This window comes from Arachis ipaensis, chromosome B10 (genome assembly GCF_059453495.1).
Source record: "Arachis ipaensis isolate K30076 ecotype BB chromosome B10, ASM5945349v1, whole genome shotgun sequence".
Taxonomy (NCBI): Eukaryota; Viridiplantae; Streptophyta; class Magnoliopsida; order Fabales; family Fabaceae; genus Arachis; species Arachis ipaensis.
In genome coordinates, this window is record NC_142435.1 from 35,138,001 (window position 1) to 35,144,000 (window position 6,000).

The 6,000-nt window shown below is 36.4% G+C and overlaps 1 non-coding gene across 1 annotated transcript; it reads left to right on the top strand.

Annotated features, from left to right (window-relative positions):
* Positions 1 to 1,090: 1,090 nt before the first annotated feature.
* Positions 1,091 to 1,198, top strand: LOC148579667 (small nucleolar RNA R71). The gene has a single exon (XR_015899687.1). It is a non-coding gene; the product is annotated as a small nucleolar RNA R71 (small nucleolar RNA).
* The last annotated feature ends 4,802 nt before the right edge of the window (positions 1,199 to 6,000 follow it).

The window sequence follows — 6,000 nt, forward strand, 5'->3', positions numbered from 1 at the left end:
GTTGATCCAGATCACTTAGTTCATTGGTGAACAAGGGAAGTTCATCTTCCCAAGTCTCAATACCAAATAATTTGGCATTCAGCTTCATGATTGCACCAAGGTACTTGGTAACTTGCTCTTCAGTAACATCCTCATTCTCTTCAGAAGATGAATACTCGTCAGAGCTCATGAAGGGCATAAGGAGGTTCAATGGAATCTCTATGGTCTTTAGATGAGTCTCAGATTCCTTTGGTTCCTCAAAGGGAAACTCCTTATTGATCACTGGACATCCCAAGAGGTCTTCCTCACTGGGATTTACGTCCTCCCCTTCCTCTCCAGGTTCGGCCGTGTTGACTATGTCAATGGCCTTGCACTCTCCTTTTGGATTTTCTTCTGTATTGCTTGGGAGAGTACTAGGAGGGATTTCAGTGATCCTTTTACTCAGCTGACCCACTTGTGCCTCCAAATTTCTAATGGAGGACCTTGTTTCATTCATGAAACTTATAGTGGCCTTAGATAGATCAGAGACTAAGTTTGCTAAATTAGAGGTATTTTGTTCAGAGTTCTCTGTCTGTTGCTGAGTGGATGATGGAAAAGGTTTACTATTGTTAAACCTATTTCTTCCACCATTATTAAAGCCTTGTTGAGGCTTTTGTTGATCCTTCCATGAGAGATTTGGGTGATTTCTCCATGAGGGGTTATAGGTGTTTCCATAAGGTTCACCCATGTAATTCACCTCTGCTATTGCAGGGTTTTCAGGATCATAAGCTTCTTCTTCAGAAGATGCCTCTTGAGTACTGTTGGATGCAGCTTGCATTCCATTCAGACTCTGAGAAATCATATTGACTTGCTGAGTCAATATTTTATTCTGAGCCAGTATGGCATTCAGAGTATCAATTTCAAGAACTCCCTTCTTCATAGGCGTCCCATTACTCACAGGATTCTTCTCAGAAGTGTACATGAACTGGTTATTAGCAACCATGTCAATGAGTTCTTGAGCTTCTGCAGGTATTTTCTTTAAGTGAATGGATCCACCTGCAGAGGTATCCAAGGACATTTTAGCTAATTCAGATAGACCATCATAGAATATGTCCAGGATGGTCCATTCTGAAAGCATGTCAGAAGGACACTTTTTGGTCAGTTCTTTGTATCTCTCCCAAGCTTCATAGAGGGATTCACCTTCTTTCTGTCTGAAGGTCTGAACATCCACTCTAAGCTTACTCAGTTTTTGAGGAGGAAAGAACTTGGCTAAGAAAGCCTTGACCAGCTTATCCCAAGAGTTCAGGCTATCCTTAGGTTGAGAGTCTAACCATATTCTAGCTCTGTCTCTCACAGTAAAAGAGAAAAGCATGAGCCTGTAGACTTCAGGATCTACTCCATTAGTCTTAACAGTATCACAGATCTGCAAGAATTCAGTTAAGAACTGAAAAGGATCTTCAGATGGAAGTCCATGAAACTTGCAGTTCTGCTGCATCAGAGAAACTAATTGAGGTTTAAGCTCAAATTTATTTGCTCCAATGGCAGGAATGGAGATGCTTCTTCCATGTAAATTGGAATTAGGTGCAGTAAAGTCACCAAGCATCCTCCTTGTATTATTATTATTTTCGGCTGCCATCTCCTCTTCTTGTTCGAAAATTTCTGAAAGGTGCTTGCTGGATTGTTGTAATTTATCTTCTCTTAGTTTCCTCTTCAGAGTCCTTTCAGGTTCTGGATCTGCTTCTACAAGAATGTTCTTGTCCTTGCTCCTGCTCATATAAAAAAGAGGGACAGAAAAATAATAATAGGGATCCTTTTTACCACAGGTATAGAGGTTCCCCTGTGTGAGTAGAAAAAGAAAAGAATGTAATGTAAAGAAAGAAATACAAGGGTAAGGAGAGCAGAGATGTGGGATGAAGAGAGGTGTTAGAAGGAGATGAGAGAGAAGGAGAATTTTCGAAAATTATTTTTGAAAAAGAGTTAGTGATTTTCGAAAATAGTTTTTGAAAAAGGTTAGTAATTTTCGAGAATTAAAATCAAAAATTAAAATAATTAGTTAATTAAAAAGAAATTTTGAAAAAGAGGGAAGATATTTTCGAAAATTAGAGAGAGAGAGTTAGTTAGGTAGTTTTGAAAAAGATAAGAAATAAACAAAAAGTTAGTTAGTTAGTTGAAACAAATTTGAAAATCAATTTTGAAAAGATAAGAAGATAAGAAGTTAGAAAGGATATTTTAAAATCAAATTTTGAAAAAGATAAGATAAAGATATATTTTTGAAAAGATATGATTGAAATTAGTTTTGAAAAAGATTTGATTTTTAAAATCACAATTAATGACTTGATTCACAAGAAATCACAAGATATGATTCTAGAACTTAAAGTTTGAATCTTTCTTAGCAAGCAAGTAACAAACTTGAAATTTTTGAATCAAAACATTAATTGATGATGTTATTTTCAAAAATTAGGAGATAAAGATAAGAAAAAGATTTTTGAAAAATATTTTTAAAATTTTCGAAAATAAATAAGAAAAATGAAAAAGATTTGATTTTTGAAAAAGATTTTAAAAAAGATAAGATTTTTAAATTGAAAATTTGATTTGACTCATAAAAACAACTAGATTTTAAAAAGTTTTGAAAAAGTCAACTCAAATTTTCAAAATTTATGAGTGAAAAAGGGAAAGATTTTTTTTTATTTTTGAATTTTTAATGATGAGAGGGAAAAACATGAAAAAGACTCAATGCATGAAAATTTTGGATCAAAACAATGAATGCATGCAAGAATGCTATGAATGTCAAGATGAACACCAAGAACACTTTGAATGTCAAGATGAACATCAAGAACTTATTTTTGAAAAATTTTTAATGCAAAGAAAACATGCAAGACACCAAACTTAAAAATTTTTCATGTATAGACACTATGAATGCAAGAATGCATATGAAAAACAAGAAAAGACACAAAACATGAAAACATCAAGATCAAACAAGAAGACTTACCAAGAACAACTTGAAGATCATAAAGAACACTATGAATGCATGAATTTTTCAAAAAATGCAAGATGAATATGCAATTGACACCAAACTTTCAACTTGACTCAAGACTCAAACAAGAAACATGAAATATTTTTTATTTTTATGATTTTTTTTATTTTATTGGATTTTTGTATATTTTTTTCGAAAAAAACATATAGGAAAAAGAAAATAAGGATTTCATAATTTTTTAATATGAATTCCAGGAATCTTGTATTCTTAGTCTAAAGCTCCAATCCGAGGGTTAGGCATGGCTTAATAGCCAGCCAAACTTTAGTATGTAACTCAGACATGCCACGGCTGACATTCCAATTAACTTGCCTCTATGCTGATGGTTGGAAGCCCCTATCCAAAAGAATTAGACATGGCTTTACAGCCAGCCAGGCTTCAACATGCTTCATGAAACTCTAGAATTCATTCTTAAAAATTCTGAAGAAAAATATATTTTTGAAAAGATTTATTTTATTTTTTTTTCGAAAACAGATGAGAAATTTTTGAAAGGTTTTTGAAAAATTTTTGAAAATAAAACAAAAAGAAAATTACCTAATCTGAGCAACAAGATGAACCGTCAGTTGTTCAAACTCGAACAATCCCCGGCAACGGCGCCAGAAACTCTGTATGCACGTCTTAATAAATCATTTTTCATTCATAACTTTGATACAACTAACCAGCAAGTACACTGGGTCGTCCAAGTAATAAACCTTACGTGAGTAAGGGTCGATCCCACGGAGATTGTCGGCTTGAAGCAAGCTATGGTCACCTTGTAAATCTCAGTCAGGCGGATATCAAATAGTTATGGAGTTTCGAATATTAATAATAAATAGAAAATAAGGATAGAAATACTTATGTAATTCATTGGTTAGAATTTCAGATAAGCGTATAGAGATGCATTCGTTCCTCTGAACCTCTACTTTCCTGCTCTCTTCATCCAATCAATCTTACTCCTTTCCATGGTTGGCTTTATGTAAGGACATCACCGTTGTCAATGGCTACTTTTTATCCTCTCTGGAAAATGGTCCGATGCGCTGTCACTGCATGGCTAATCGTCTGGAGGCATCACCCTTGTCAATGGCTGCATCCTATCCTCTTGTGAAAATGGTCCAAATGCTCTGTCACAGCACGGCTAATCATCTGAGGTTCTCGATCATACTGGAATAGGATTCACCCTCCTTTTGCGTCTGTCACTACGCCCAGCACTCGCGAGTTTGAAGTTAGTCACAGTCATTCAATCCCAGAATCCCGGATTCTCATGAATGCCGCCATCAATCTAGCTTACACCACGAAGATTCTGATTAAGAGATCCAAGAGATAATCATTCAATCAAAGGTAGAACGAAAGTGGTTGTCAGGCACGCGTTCATAGGGAATGATGATGATTGTCACATTCATCACATTCATGTTGAAGTGCGAATGAATATCTTAGAAGCGAAATAAGTTGAATTGAATAGAAAAACAGTAGTACTTTGCATTAATCTTTGAGGAACAGCAGAGCTCCACACCTTAATCTATGGAGTGCAGAAACTCTACCGTTGAAAAATACATAAGTGAATAGGGGGTAAGCATGGCCGAGTGGCCAGCCTCCCATGGAGGTCTAGAGATCTAAAAATGATCAAAAGATGTCTAATACAATAGTAAAAAGTTCTATTTATACTAAACTAGTTACTAGGGTTTACAGAAGTAAGTAATTGATGCATAAATCCACTTCTGGGGCCCACTTGGTGTGTGCTTGGGCTGAGCTTGAATGTTACACGTGTAGAGGTCAATCTTGGAGTTGAACGCCAGTTTGTAACGTATTTCTGGCGTTCAACTCTGGCTTGTGACGTGTTTCTGGCGTTTAACTCCATACAGCAGCGTAGAACTGGCGTTGAACGCCCTTTTACATCGTCTAAACTCGGCCAAAGTATGGACTATTATATATTTCTGGAAAGCCCTGGATGTCTACTTTCCAACGCAATTGGAAGCGTGCCATTTTGAGTTCTGTAGCTCCAGAAAATCCACTTTGAGTGCAGGGAGGTCAGAATCCAACAGCATCAGCAGTCCTTCTTCAACCTCTGAATCTGATTTTTGCTCAAGTCCCTCAATTTCAGCCAGAAAATACCTGAAATCATAGAAAAACACACAAACTCATAGTAAAGTTCAGAAATGTGAATTTAACATAAAATCTAATGAAAACATCCCTAAAAGTAACTAGATCCTACTAAAAACATACTAAAAACAATGCCAAAAAGCGTATAAATTATCCGCTCATCACCACTCCATATCATCCACAGAAAAATGGACAAGCTGAAGTTTCTAATAGAGAACTAAAAAGAATCCTGGAACGGACTATAAGTACCCGTACAAAGGATTGGGCAAGAGGCTTGGATGATGCTCTGTGGGCTTACAGAACAGCATTCAAAACTCCTATAGGGACCTCTCCATACCAGCTTGTATATGGTAAGGCCTGTCATCTGCCCGTGGAACTGGAACATAAGACCTACTGGGCAACCAGATTCCTGAACTTTGATGCCAAATTAGCCGGAGAAAAAAGATTGCTCCAGCTAAATGAGCTAGAGGAATTCAGACTCACTGCTTTCGAAAATGCCAAGCTTTATAAGGAAAAATCGAAAAGATGGCATGACAGAAAGCTGTCATCAAGAGTCTTTGAACCAAGACAAAAGGTTCTGTTGTTTAACTCTAGGCTCAGGCTATTCCCTGTGAAACTGAAATCCCGGTGGAGGGGACCATATGTGATTACAAGTGTATCACCATATGGTTATGTGGAGCTTCAAGACATTGATTCTGATAAAAAGTTCATTGTTAATGGACAGAGAATCAAACACTATCTTGAAAGTAATGTTGAGCAAGAATGCTCAAGGTTGAGGCTAGATTAAAAGCTCAGCAAGGTCCAGTTAAAGACAATAAAGAAGCGCTTGCTGGGAGGCAACCCAGCCATTGGGAAAACTTTTTCTGTTGTTTTGCCCTATTCTTGATTTTATTTGTTTATATAAAGTTCACTATTAATAAGGTAAAGAGTCAATT